Here is a 15162-nt window from a genome sequence, read left to right as displayed (position 1 = left end):
GTTAGGCGATTTCATCCTTGAGCGAACATCATAGAGTGAACTTCCGTGAACTAAGGTGGCTATGACATCACTAGGCAATCTAATCTCTGTCATACATACAGTCTATCACAGACTGAAATGTCGTTCTGCAGCACATGACCACATACATGTGTAAAAATATCTAAACTCTCTCTGCCTCTCTCCTTTTCTCTAGTGTGTATGCCTTTCAATGAATGCCATGTTCAAAATGAGCAAACTCCCAGGATTCATCCTAGAGAGGCCACTTTCAAGACTTAGAGGCCAAGTTGGGCTGAGGGGCTAACATTTGGACCAGGACACTGAGACTCCCTATGCTGTCCCAGGGTTCCTCTCTCTGACTGCCTACAGCCCAGCAGCCAAGAGGTAGAGAACAGAGCCATCTTAGGCATAGAGCAACCCCAAGTCCATCATGAGCTGCTTGGGGAGGCTGGGGTGGAAGATTTGTGGAAGGAGGGTCATTAGGCCCTTGGACCTGGCAGGGCAACCCCTACCCCCACCCCACCCCCACCCCAGGAGAAGACAGCATACAGGGAGATATGCGCATGGGCCACCTGCTGGTAATCCTCTACTGCCCTTCCTTCACACTGTGCCTGTTCTGAGTGCAGACCACAGTCCCTACCTGTCCCATGTCCTCTACCCCATTTCCTGCTTCTTTCCACTCTGTCATTTTTTTTTTATATTCAGGTATAGCTTACATACTATAATTTAGAATATTGCTGTGAAACCATAGAACATTAGCAAGAACTTTTACTATGTTTGTTTAATACTTGTTATAGCTACAGGGCAGCTTAATCTCCCTGATTAACAAGAGCTACCTCTAGTCCTCCAACTTGTCCCCTGTAGTTACACTGAGTGTATTTGGAAGAAAAGAAATTTTTGCAAAGTAAAGACAAAATTAGGGAAAATGCCAATGGACTTTTCTTTACCCAATAACTCTGTACAAAGTGATGTATGTTCAATTGAACCTATTTTTTTTTCTTGGTACTGAGAATCGAACCTAGTTCAGTTTTGCCACTGAACTATATTCCCAGCCCTTCCTTTCTTTTCTAATTTTGAGACACATCTCACTAAGTTGCTGAGGCTGACCTCGAACTTGTGATCCTCCTGCCTCAGCCTCCCAAGTAGCTGTGATTATAGTTATGCATTACTGCACCTGACTGTCACTGCTTATTTTTTAATTTCTGGGGTACATGACCTTTGCTTCTGATGGGTATTGTTCCAAAGGCCTTCAGTTTCCATTTCAATCTAGTCATTTTATCAGGCCTGCAGTAAAAAGTCTGAGGCAGTCACTTACCTTTCTAATATCAGTTATTTTAGTCTTGAAATTTGGCTAGTAACGCATGGTTGGTTGAAAGCAGGACATTGCACCTAAAAGTGTCTGGAGATTCTTTTAGCTGTAAGATTTAGGTTTGAGCTGCCAGCAAACTTGGTGATATTTCAGAGAAGGAATTTTCTAGCATTTTTCCAAGGGGCAGAGCCCAGCTAACTCATGCATCCAACCTTTGTTTCATTGATGCCTGCTGTGCGCCTGCTCTGACTGAGCCGCTGTTATTAACAGGACTGTGACACGGTCCCCCAGAGGAGTTCCCAACTGAGAGAAGCCCTCCCGGGGATGGGTTCAATGAGAAGGTGGTATAAAAAGGGTCTCTGTCAGAGAGAGGAGGCCTGATGTCCCCTTCTGAGCTAGGAGCACAGCAGCTGAGTCACTGCCTAACTCTACTTTTAACTATGGGGGCAAGGTTCCTTCTGCCCCTGGGCTTTGCTCTGGGCAGTGGGGGAATGGAGAAAAAATCTACAGACCTTCTCAGCACTTTTGTGCTAGGTCATGTGATAGATCTAGTATGGTTGGAGAGGCTGGGAAAACAGGCAGGTGGAGGTGGGGCTCTCTGCAGGCAGCAAAGGTTTTGTCTGCCATTCCTAGGAGGATCCCAGCACTCAGAGGATTAAATAAGGGCTTATACATTGAGGCCTTAGTATGGTACCTACGTTATAGCTGGGACTCATCAAAAGTAAGTTCCTTTCTCCCTTGCTGGTTCCCAGAGTGTAATCTGCCAAATGCTCACATCTGGTCACATCTGCCAGATGCTTCCCTTGCAGCAGGACTGTGGGTCACTATCCCAGCAGTCACACCCACCTCCAGATGGGGCAATGAATGGGCTTTTTTTTTCCCCCCCAGTACTAGGGAATACACACGAGCTCTACCACTGAGCTACATTCCTAGCCTTTTAAAAATTAAGAAATTTTTGAGCCAGGCATAGTGATTCACGCCTGTAATCCCAGAGGCTCTGGAGGCTGAGGCAGGAGAATCACAAAGCCAGCCTCAGCAACTTATTGAGGCCCTAAGCAACTCAGTGAGACCCTGTCTCTAAGTAAAATACAAAAAGGGCTGAGAATGTGGTTCAGTGGTTAAGCATCCCTGGGTTCAATCATGGGATTCTCACTAATTTACTGAAGTTCTGACTAAGTTACTGAGACTGGCCTCAAACTTGTGATCCTCCTGCCTCAGCCTTCCCAGTCATTGGCATTATAGGTATGTATCATGGTATCCAGTGATGGGTAGACTCTTTGAGGCAACCAAGGGTCTGAGGCAGGGGACCTTCTAAGGACAGGGATCAACTGAAATTCTCATACATTGCTGTTGGCAGTTTCTTATAAAGTTACACATAAACTTTCCCCAGAACACAGTCACTCCAAGAGAAATAAAAACCCATGTCCACACACAGCAATATTCAGAAATCTTGTTCATAATAGCCCAACACTGGAAACAACTCAGACATCCATCAATAAGAGACTATATAAACAAGTGTGGGCTACCTTACCATGCAATGGGCCAGGTGTGGTGACTCATGCCTGTAATCCAGAGGCTTCGGAGGCTGAGGCAGTAGGATTGTAAGTTCAAAGACAGCCTCAGCAACTCAGTGAGGCCCTGTTTCTAAATAAAATATAAAAAAAGTGCTCAGTGGTAAGTGCTCCTGGGTTTAATCCCTGGTATCAAAACAAACAAACAAACAAACAAACAAACAAAAAATGTGCAATGGCTACAACTTTCAGTGATAATAAAAAATGTACTCTCGTTACACAGGATCACCTGGATAAATCTAAAAACCATTATGCTGATCAAAAAAAGCCAGACACAAAAGAGAACATAATTACATTTAAATGAAATTCTGGGCCAGCAAAACTGATCTCTGAGGAAGTCAGAATGGTAGCTACTTTTGGGATCAGGGACATTAACACAGAAGGGGACTAAGGGAATTTCCTAAGGAGATGAATTCTGCTGGGTTACACGGTATCTGCCTATGTAAAAATTACCAAGTTATACCTTTGTGGTTAATGCACTTTACTGAATATTAAGTTATGCCTCAAGATAAATAAGCCTTCAAGGCATGCTCCCAAATGAGGAGTCTCTCAGAAGGGGACAGCTGTGGAAGAAGCAGGCAGTGGTCCTCTGCCTGCACACTAGCGCCCCCTCCTTCAGTCCACCCTGCATGACCCTGGCTGGAAACTGTGCCTCCTGGTTCTGGTATCAGTGACAACCAAATCTCTTAACCAACTGGCTGGTGAAGGAGGTCATAAACTTGTAAATAGCACTTTATGGCAATTTTGGAAGCTTTTATCACCAGCATGCTGGCACCTTTATGGCAACTCATAAATATACCTCCTATTAGAGTTTTTTAACAGATCACAGCCTGAGGGGCCAAGCAATGAGCCGGACAACATGTCACTGCTAGGCAGACTCTGGACTTTTCTGGGGCCTCAGAGTTCCCTGGCCAGTGTGGGGCATGAGTTAACTGTGGCCAGTCTTACTCAGGGACTCAGCTCAACACTTTCTCATTTATTATCCTGGTGCAGGAGGGACTAGGGCTTGATCTTAGCACCCTTTAGCAACTGTACCCAAGATGGGCTATGCTGGTCCCGTTTTCCCAACCCTGTCTTCTCCCAAACTCAGTCTTCTCCCTCTGTTCAAGCACAAACCCTGTCTCAGACTGCTCCCCACCTCCTACCTTCTGAGCACTGGCTCTGCAGGAGAAATCACCCCACACGCACCCGTGCCAAGATATGACGACTCACATGTGGAAATACAACACACACACACTGGGAGAACTCATGGGAACAAGCATGACTTACAGATGTACACAGGTGCCCAAAGACACAGGAAAATAAACAACAGGTACCATGCTGGGTGCTTTCTGATCTACGATTGCTTGTGTCCACTTTCTGTGACTTTTTAAATCCTCACCACATTCTTATGTGGTAGGCAAAATTTTGTCCATTTTACAGATGACAGAGGACCAGAGAAAAGTTACCTGCCCACAATCCATCCACCCAGCAAGCAATGAACATTCTCCAATGTAACCCTCAAGAGCTGCAACCATAAGCCAGGCTTGGAGGTGCACACCTGTAATCCTAGTGGCTCAGGAGTCTGAGGCAGGAGAATTGCCAGTTCAAAGACAGCCTTTGCAACTTAGTGAGGCCCTAAGCAACTCAGTGAGATCCTGTCTCTAAATAAAATACAAAAAAAGGCCTGGGGATGTGGTTCAATGGTTGAGTGCCCCTGAGTTCAATTCCTAGTATGCACCGTCCCCTCCTCCAGCCCAAAGAGCTGCAGTCAGGACAAAAGTCTGGTTCCTGCCCCTGCCCCTTACATCCTGTCCCAGGTAGGTATTTCTTTGGTCAAAGAGAAGTGAGTTCCAAGAGCTCATCTCCATCATCAGCTGGTTTGCCCTCTATTTCATTGGAGGCCTTGGTGACTACTGGTCAGGAAATTCCCAGTGCTCTTTGTGAGAGAGCAGGAAGGGAGACAGTGGAGCTTAGAAGTGCCAGGAGAAGTGTCTGAGATGGGCCAAAACTCACTTCTCACAGTTTCTGCCCACACTGAGCTCTCCGGACCTGTTCTTGACCTTCTAACTGCCCATTGCTTCTTTTTTTTAAACAGGAATTGAACCCAGGGGCACTTAATCATTGAGCCACGTCCGAAGCCCTTTTTAAAATATTTTATTTAGACACAGGGTCTCACTGAGTTACTTAGGGCCTTGCTAAGATGCTAAGGATGGCTTTGAACTCACAATCCTCCTGCCTCAGCCTCCAGAGCCACTGGGATTACAGGCATGTACAACCGTGCCTGGCTTATCCATCACTACTTCTCCTCCTCTTCCTCCTCCTCGTCCTTCTTTTTAGTTGTAGATGAACACAATATCTTTATTTTATTTATTTACTTTTATGTGGTGCTGAGGATCAAACCTAGTGCCTCACACATGGTAGGCAAGTGCTCTAACACTGAGATACAATCCCAGCGCCTCCATCACTTCTTGACCTTCCTTCTTTTTTTTTTTTTTTTTTTTTTTTTTGTGGTGCTGGGAATTGAACCCATGGCCTTGTGCTTGCAAGGCAAGCACTTTACCAACTGAGCTATCTCCCCAGCCCACCTTCCTTCTCCTGAATTCCCTTCACCCATTTTCTGGAGAGAGAAGATGAAGCCAGAAAGAGAATATGATATTCTCACACAAAGTCAGAGAAAGCCAGAAAAGGCTTGCTTTTTAAGTAGGTCAATTCAGGGCAATAGACCCCTAATTAGCTTTAGCCTGAGTAGAGACAGTGCCAGCCATAACTTTGGCCAGCTCTACTATTAGATGTCAGGGAGAATCCTATGGCTGGAGTATGTAGGCAGGTTCGGTCTTGAGGAGGGGGCCTAGAAGACAGCTGACCTGGATCTCCAGAGTTTCCTGGGCTCTGTGCAAGGGTAAGAGTCAGGAGCCAGCAGACCAACAGAAAGCAGTCTTAAACTGCTCAGGCCCTTACCAGAGTTAAAACACCCAGGAGCTCCAGGACTCGGAGGGGCTGCCTAAACCAGGAGCTACCCACCTTAGGCCCTGGGAAGAGATCCTCAAGCCTGGTTGGAGGAGAAAGGCTAAGCTGAGGACTCAAAACAGGGAGTGTTTGGGCTGAGGATATAGCTCAGTGGTGGAGCACTTGCCTAGCTTATATGAGGCCCTGGGTTTGAACCTCAGAACTGGAAAAGAAAATAAAAGAGTCCTTAACATGCATGGCTACAGGCACAGCCTATTGAGACCCTGTGGGCTGCCACTAGTCCTTCTGGTTGGCACCCTTTTCCTGGGTTTAGAGTCACTGTCACACCAATGAGGGTTGCTATGGCATTGACTGTGGGCTCCATGCATAGCTCCTCCTACCCAGGGCAGCTACTGGCCAGGTCCAGATGAGAAGCAGAGGTCTCAACCTGGAAGAGCAAGGGTGCAGGGGAGGCTTGGTCCCTGCTGTAGCTAAGTGTCCCTGTGGACATGGGAACATGCACACACACACACACACACACACACACACACACACACACACACACAAATACATGCACACTCACACTCATTCGCTTAAATCAAGGGACACCCAAGAAGGTATCTCTGTACGTATGATAATGCTGTGCGTCATTGCCTGGTCTGGAATCCTGGGATTTCAGCCAAATGGCAGCCTCTCTGAGTCTCAGTTTCTTCATCTGCAAATGTAAACTGATTCTAACAGCACCCATGGGGGTGTTATGGGTGCCTAGTTCATGATCAGTCCTCAGGAAATGTCTGTCCCAACACAACTCATATATAGGATGTGGTCAGGTGAGTCCGTCCCTGCCTCAGTTTCCTCACTGTGCCTGGAGGAGGCTGGAGGACCTGCTCTCTTAAGGGCTCCTCTAGCTTCAGTGTTCTAAGAATGAAAGACTGCCTGCCAAGCAGGAGCCAGGCACCAACCCTGTTGGCTCAGGGCTGGGTTCCCAGGAGGCAAAATACCTGAAGATTCAGGGAGGATTTGGGGGGCCTAGGGCCCCGGTGGACTTCTGTCCCAGCCTTGTGGACATTGCACCCAGGGGCCACCACTCCATTGTGTCCTGTCTGCCTAGTTCATCTGCTCACCAGCCCTTGCGAGAAAACATATGGGAGGGTCCTGCCCTCTAGTGGCCACCACTGGCCCGACCTCTGTTCTCAGGGCTCCTGGCCTTTGGAGAAGTCCACTGCCCCTCTGGGTTCTCTAGTGCCTGCTGCATAGGAATGAGCCCATTTCATAGGGGCAGAGGCTGGGCCTGGTCCCAAGAGGAATTCTAATCTGTGATCACCTTTGAGTCCTAAGGGCTCTGCTTCCAGAGATGTGTCCCCCATCCAGAGGTTCCAGGTGATCCGAGGCTGGGCCCCTGGTCTCAGTCCCCTAAAAGGGAGGCTTGACAGTGCCCAGGATGAGGGTACCCATGGGTGATGATGGATACAGCACTGCAGAGCCGAGTGGGAGTGTATCTCGGCCCAGGCTGGGGTGGGGGCCTTCCCCCCTGTGCCCACACACTGGGTTCCACATTACCGTCTGTGTATTCAGACTGTGACCAGTACCTGTGGGTAGGGAAAGCACTACAGGATCAGGAACAGAGCTTGGGCCTGACACAAAGAATGCTTTGCCTCTGGACACCCCCATCTCTGCCTGCAGGGACATGGGGGAGGAGGGGAAACAAAGGGGAAGTCCCACCCCTCTAGGAAGAGCTTCTGGACTTCTGTCCCCCATGGGGAGTACAAATGTGCACCAAGTCAGATGCAGCAAGCCTTTCTTTGACTTTGTTGAGCTCTGCCTGAGGCTGAGGATCAGTGAGGGGTTTGGGAGGCACCCATCCCCCACCCTCTGCCTGTCTTGCCAGGTCCTGAGCCCCTCTACTCTTTAGTCATAGAATCTGAAAACTGAAGCACCCTGGCTCTGCACCAGATAAGAAGTCAATAATGAAAACCCTGAGCCTGTTCTGTGTGGGGCAGGGCGGGCAATAGTCATGCGGAGGAAGGTGACCAGTGCAGCCTGAGCCCTCTGGAGAGCAGGGGCCCAATTGTGCTTGGATCCAGTACACATGGTGCCAGGGGGAGCCCCTGAGCAATCCCACCAATCCCATAGGAGACCCTATACCGCTTGGGAAGGCGCTATCTCAGGAAGCTTGGTGCCTGAAAGTTCTGAGAAGGACAGTAGCGCTCCAGATCTTCCTCCTCCCCCTTCACACTCCTCCTCTTGCTTCCAATTAACACTAATTGGACAAGTGGGAGAGCCCACAGAGTATGTAAAAAAAAAACAATCAGGCCTGCTGGGTCCTAGGGAGGCAGCCCCCCTCAGAGACCAGGTGAGCTAGGCTCTGGTGGCTGGGCCCTGCAGTCCCTGTCCCTCTGAGGGGGAATCAGGTGATAGGGCCACATCTGTCAGGGAATTGTTGCAGGGCCAGGACAGACGATGGGGTGGAGGAAGCCGACAACCCACCCCCAACTCTCAAGTTAGCATTTATGGCTCCCCAGACCTGGCCCTACTAGGTTCCCCTGCAAATCTGACCTATTTTCTTTCTTTCTTTTTTTTTTTCCAGTCCTTACTACCCAAGTCAACTATTCATTCATTCATTTCATCTATTAGGTGTCAGTGGAGCACCTCCTATGACCAGGCCCAGGGTCCACAGAGATGAACATGCCAGGCTTAGCTGGTCAGGAGGGACTTGGAGGCCTGCTGAGAAGGTAGGACCTTGTCCTGGGAGGCCAAGTGCACTGGTTGATCAGAGGCCAAACAGGGATAAGGTGGATTTAGGAGCAGGGGATGTTCCTATTGCTTAATTTCTTCCCCATTTGAGCAGCCCTTTCCCCTGCCATCTGTGGCCACATAGGCCTAGGTTACCTATGTGTGGCAACCTCTCTAGCTGGCTCCATTTTATTCTTGGGGAGGAGGAAGCCAAGCTGGCAGCCCTGAGTGTTTGGGAATAGAAGCACCAGCTTTGGTTGACACTCTCTGGGTGAGGTTTTGGGTCCCTTGGTCCTTCAGAATAGACTCAGGGGATATCTCAGGCTGGGCCCACATCCACAGCCAGGTCAACAGGAGGACGTTCTGCCAGGAACACTAGGATTAGGGAGCGAGCCCTCAGGAAAAGAACTGGCCCTCAGCAAGAGGCTGTCTGAAAGTTGGCAAGCTTGTGCAATCTGGTCCCCAGGTCCCAGAGTGAGGTCCCTGAGCCAGCCAGGCCCCTCTACACCACATGGCTTAGGCCCTCAACCCTGATCTGGCATGGTGGAGATAATGCTCTCTACATGCAAGTGTGACCAGCCTGCTCCCCCAATTTCCATAACATCTCTGCAGAGGAGACAGAGTTTTGCTACCCCTTTTTCCCCTCCTTAGAGATGAACCTGGTCCTGGGCAATTTGATGTTGCCATGACAACCACACACTTTCTTCTTCCTTACCTAGAATTGAATCTGAGTTGTAGATTAAATTTCAGTAAATTGTCTGTTTAGAAAGCATGTGGCCATATGAAGAGATCTATGCATCTTCCATCTCTCAATTGCCTCTGATGTTCATGCCTTTTCCCTCACTGGCTGAGGCAGGGGAGATATGCCCTGCACCCTCTTCCCATGCCCTCGGGGAGTCCTAGTGGCAGAGCACCCTTGAGGTGTGACTTGCAGGAACACATGGATGGCAGTCTCATGCATAGCTGCTAAGGTGAGCAGACCCTATGAGCTGAATGGTGGTCATCAGAGGCCTCTCTTCTCTGGTGTGGGGCATAGTGGGTGTCCAGTCAAGAGTTCTCCACTCAGAAGGCTTTCTGTCCCATTCAGGAATGCGTGCTGCACCAAGGCCAGGAGTTGTCTATTTGTGAACATTTGGTGATTGGGCTCTTGGGCCTCCAGCATTACCTTAATATTTTTTTTCCTTTGGGTACCAGGGTTGAACCCAGGGGTGCTTCACCACTGAGTAACACCCTCAGCCCTTTTTTGCATTTTATTTAAAGACAGGGTCTCGCTGAGTTGCTTAGGGCCTCACCAAGTTGCTGAGGCTAGCTTTGAACTCAAGATCCTCCTGCCTCAACCTCCTGAACCACTGGGATTACAGGTGTGTGCCACCATGCCTGGACATCACCTTAATCTTACTGCTGACTTTAGCATCCTCTGACCAGCAGTGAAAAAGAGTTGCCTGCAGTGGGGAGCTTGCAGGAAATGGGTTCATGGCTAAGTCCTCCTGGATGGAGGAGACAAGACAAGGGACAGTGGCAGCCCTGTCTGTGATGTGCCAGGTGCTGGTTGCCCTGGGAGGTATGCCTCAGCCCAGCAGTTGGGTAGGGCTGGTTTAGCATATTTAAGGAAAAGTAGCCGTGGGGTTGTCTTAGGAAAGTATGAATCTGTCAGTCCAGGCTCAACAACCCAGCTTGTTCTCAGATCTGCCTGGGATAAGGGATTGAAATGGGCTTGGGAGGACTCACCAGGAAGGGGTCACTCAAGGTGGACAGGGAGGCCTGTCTCTCTGTCCTCTGTAGTCAGGGCCAGAGGCCCCTGCCATAAAGCCACAGTTAAATCCATGGAGTGGTCCTATTTACACATAGCCTATTTACACTAGGTTATAGCATCCTTGGGTCAAGTGCTGACCTTTGAAAATAATTCCATCTCCTGCCAAGGCATTTCTGCCCCAATTTTTCCATCTCTCTGATCTTCATTCTCTTTACTCTGGGGGCCAGTGGACAGGACAGTGAGAGTGAAGTGGGAAGGTGAGGGGTTTCTGGAGCAACACCTCCGGGGAAAACACAAGCCACAATTGTGGGATTAATTGTGTTGAGAAGAGCTTTATGGTGTTTAGCTAGAGTTTTATGATTTTAAAAAGAAGAGCATAAAGTATCAAAAAAAAAAAAAAAGCAAATGAATAAAGTGATATATTTAATTATAGTTTAAGGAAAAACAAAGGATTGTAGTACAATGAAACAGAACACCGCTTTTGGTTTGATAGAAAAAAGATGTTTTTATACAGTAACTTAAAGCATGTAAACACTGACTATCAATTTACCCCAAATCATAGCCTTGGAAGGATGGGGTGGGCAGTGTGGAGAGGTGGCTATCAGGCTCACTTTTCCCTCACAGGAAGGTAATGCTCTACAGGTGAAAAGTAAGAAATGACAATATATGTGAATGACTTAGAAATACGAAGGGTGGGCTTGGTGCTGCGTGCCCATAATCTGAGGGGCTCAGGAGGCTGAGACAGGAGCATAGCCAAGTTCAAAGCCAGCCTCAGCAACCTAGCAAGGCCCTATGCAACTTAGTGAGATCTTGTCTCAAAATAAACAACCAAAAGGGCTGGGGGTGTAGCTCAGTGGTAAATTGCCTCTGGGTGAAATCCCTGGTTACAATTAAAGGAAAAAAGAAAAGAAAAGAAATTGGATGGGCAATAGAAGGAATAGTCAACTGGAGGGAGTGAGTCAAGAACTGGGGAGTTTGGGGTGGTGGACAGAACATGCAGTAGTAGTCTTGCAGTGTTTGACTTTTTAAACTTATGTATGTGAAGTTTTTTGATCAAAAGGAAAATGAAAAATAAAAGCAGGTAGGATTTAGATAGAAAGCATGCAAACTGAGTCCATGGTCCAAGGCCATGGAGTAAGAAACAGCAGATCTGGGATCTAGATCCACACCGTCTGTCTATGCCAAAGCCCATAACAGATGTGAACATGGAGACAAGACTCTGAACTCTGGATTCAGTACCACATACATACATACATACATACATACATACATACATACATACATACATAAAAGTTATTACTTATTGTGTCAATCTACAACTTAAAAAAAAAAAAAAAAGATGACTCTGGATTCTACCCACAGGCCAGGCAGCTCAGAAACCCTCTCCAAATACATATAAATACTACAAAAATGGGCCTGAAGCCTAAGAGGTACCCCATGCTTCTGGGTAGGAAAACAAGGCCCATGAGAAGGCACCTTCCAAAGCCACTTGCCTACAGAGGCCACCTCATCCCAAGGAAGGAGTTGGAGCATCAGGCAGAGACCCTGCCTCTGCTGCCCCACTTCTGTTTACTAGATGGCTTTTGTTTCCTAGTTCCCCCTCCAGTCAAGCTAATCATATTCCCTAAGGGGAGGACTGGGGCATCAGTGACTTTATCAACACCCAGAGGAACCACTTCTGGAGAAGCAATTACTTGTGGCAGCCACACACTCTCAGAGCACTCTCTGGGGCTGAGTGTGGCACACCCACCTGTCTGTGGCTGAGCAGGCCATTAGCCTGGCCACCCAGGTCCTGATTGCTAGTTTGTGCTCAGCAGCGACAGCAAGCTCCATTGCCCCTGCAGTGTTTCCTTGTTCTCTAGTGGGAAAGGTTGCAGCTGAAAGGCCTAGGGATAGGCTGCCAGGATTCGGTTAATACTGACCACTGATTAGGGACCTGACACTGTATGAAGTCCTTTTCTGACATGGAAGCCAAGTAACAGGAACAATTTGGCACCTTAGCCAACAGGTCCTGAGTCCTGGACTTCATTGGGCTGGTCTCTCCCAGCAATGGACAGATTGTGCAATCTGTGCCTACAAGGCATTGGCTTTCCTCAGGACTGTTTATAATTCACTATTCATAATTTGCTATAAAAAAATATAAAAACCTGGGCATGGGAGCACATGCCTGTAATCCAGCAGCTCGGGAGGCTGAAGTAGGAGGATTGTAAGTTCAAAGCCAGCCTCAGCAGCTTAGTAAGACCCTGACTCAAACAAACAAACAAACAAACAAACAAACATAAAAAGGGATGGGGATGTGGCTCAGTCAGTGGTTAAGCACCCCTGGGTTTAATTCCTGGTACAAAAAAAATAGAATTATGTCAAATATGTAATGATATCAATAGATAAGATCACCTGTTGTCAGGAAACACAATCAGTCTTTTTTATTTTTTACTTTGAGACAGGGTCTCACTAAATTGTTGAGGCTGACCTTGAACTTGGGATCCTCCCACCTCAGCCTTTCAAGTAGCTGGGATCAGAGGTATGCACCACTGAGCGCAGCTTACATAAACATATTTTAAATTCCATGATGACTTCTGCACTAGCCCGGCTCCCCTGCCTGAACATGAGCCAAGGCCTAGGCTCCAGCTTTGGAGTCCTCAGGCCTACTGTTTCCTCCGTTACCATCCTGACCCAAAGGACTGCTAAACACTGACTTCCCCATGACCTCCACCACAGCCTTGGAGCAATACTGGGCGGGGATTGGAGCCTTCTGTACATGGAGAGAAGGCAAAGTCACCCCCACCCCCCTGGAACCTTCTGAAGAGACAAAAGTATGGTTGGGATTAGAATGTGACTCTCCCCTCCTGCTCTCCAGCTCTGTTAATTATCTGGACCAACAGCTATCCTTGGATCCAGCAGGTAATGTAGTTGAGGATAAAACGTCGTCTTCAGGCTGTGAAGAGCCCCTACAGAATTAAGGCATGTCTCAGAGGTCAACATAAGTGAGGGAGGCTGGAGCAGCAGGCTGTGTGGTACGACCCAGCTATGGCTCTTTGACGAGCAGGAGTGGGTAAAGAAAGACCTGATGGACCCTCACCACTCGGATATGCTCCAGACACCAAAATCAACAATCCCATGCCTCACCAAGGATCAGTGCCAGGTCCAGATATGTCTGGTGTCTCCCTACCACCCATGAGTCTTACATGCTTACATTTTTTTTTTTTTTGGGTGCTGGGGATCGAACCCAGGGCACTCTACTGACTGAGCTATCTCCCCAGCCCCCCAACCCATGAGTCTTAATGGGAGCAGAACACACATTCCTTTGTGGGAAAACTCCACCTTAACAGCACCCTATGGACATGCTAAATTCTGACCTTTTCCTCTCAGTCACTTCTGGAAGGAGAGAGCCAATTGACCTGAACCTGGCATCCTTATTCCCAGGACAGTGAAAGAAAAACAAACAAAACTGAGCTCTCAGAGGTTAAGCCAAAGAAGCTGACTGGGGAGACAATAGTTGGTTTTGTGTTTGTCTTTTTTTTTTTTTTTTTTTAGAGTAAGAAGTAAACACAAATTTCTGGATTAGACTGTGGGTTCAAGAGGAAGATACCAGCAGTTGGTGAGCAAGTTATGTGAGGGTAAGGAGTGTCCTCAGTGGGCTTTGGAAAGCTCAGGCCAGGAGAGCTAGGGCCCCTGGCCATTCACATACCTGGCCGAGTCCATTCATGCTTTTCCAGTTTCTTCAGAAGTAGCTCACAGCAGCTGGCCTCCCTGGACAAAGCCACATTCCCATCACCAGCAGTCTTTTTTCTTTCTTCCCTAATCTAAGACTGCAGCAAAATCTAACCAACCAGCTAAGGCAATTTCTGAAATTGCTGAAAATCATTTAACAAGCTTCTGGAACATCCTTGTCCTGGGAAGATGGTCAGACTTGCCTGAAAGGGGACATTAGCTGGCAGCAGTGGCCTTCCCTGGAACCTATGGTTTTGCATCCCAGAGCTTGGCTGTGGGTGTCTTTCAGGGTTAAGCTCTCAGACCTCCATCTGGATTCCGGCCTCTGCACTGTCTTCCCTTTGAAGGTCCTCACCCCCAAAGCTCCTCCTGGGTCAGCCAGGTCAAAAAAGGAATTTTCATTTCCTCTTCACCTCTTCAAGGAAAGGAAAAAATGTTTCCACTGAAAGAAAACAGATTCAACCACATACAGGCTGCTTCTGTTGACTGTGGCAAGGTGGAGAAGAGGCAGTAGGAGTGATGCAGTCCCAGTGACTGTAGTCCCTCTGAAACTCTATGTTGGACAGATTTATAATCCCACCCACTGAACTCTGCTAGGCGACCCCTGCTCAATGTTTTACCTACATCTCTCATTTAGTTCTTGCCACACCCCAGGAGGCAAGTGTGGTTATACTCATTTTTAGATGGGCCAACTGAGTCTTAGAGGAATATAACACCTAGCTCAAAGATTCAGGGAACGAAGAGATGAAGCAGAGTTCACTCTGAGATCTACTTTAAGCTTCCCACTTGACTTCCCAATTCTCAAAGGAAAAAGAAAACAGGGATGTTGGAGAAAAGCATGATGGGGACAGAGAGACCTCGAAGATGAGAGCACAGGGCCACTGGGCCTGATGCAAGCAAGGGGCCAGTTGGGCAGGGAAGAGAGTGGGGTGTAAGGACCACAAGCAGGGTGATAGATGGTTCTGGGGCTACTCTAGGATCAGCACAGGCAGAAGCCAAGAAATGGACTGGGAACCATGTTTACCAACAAATATGTCCTGGGTTGGGTGTCTCCTGTGGGTGACAGGGCTAAAGGAAAGACCATAATTATGCTGAAATCATTGTATTTAGTTTTCTAAATAGAAGCTTAACTATTAAGCTTTTTCTTAACAGTTAAAAGC

Source organism: Sciurus vulgaris (assembly GCF_902686455.1).
Source record: "Sciurus vulgaris genome assembly, chromosome: 16".
NCBI classification, from domain to species: Eukaryota; Metazoa; Chordata; class Mammalia; order Rodentia; family Sciuridae; genus Sciurus; species Sciurus vulgaris.
Note: the sequence above shows the minus strand (reverse complement) of the source record.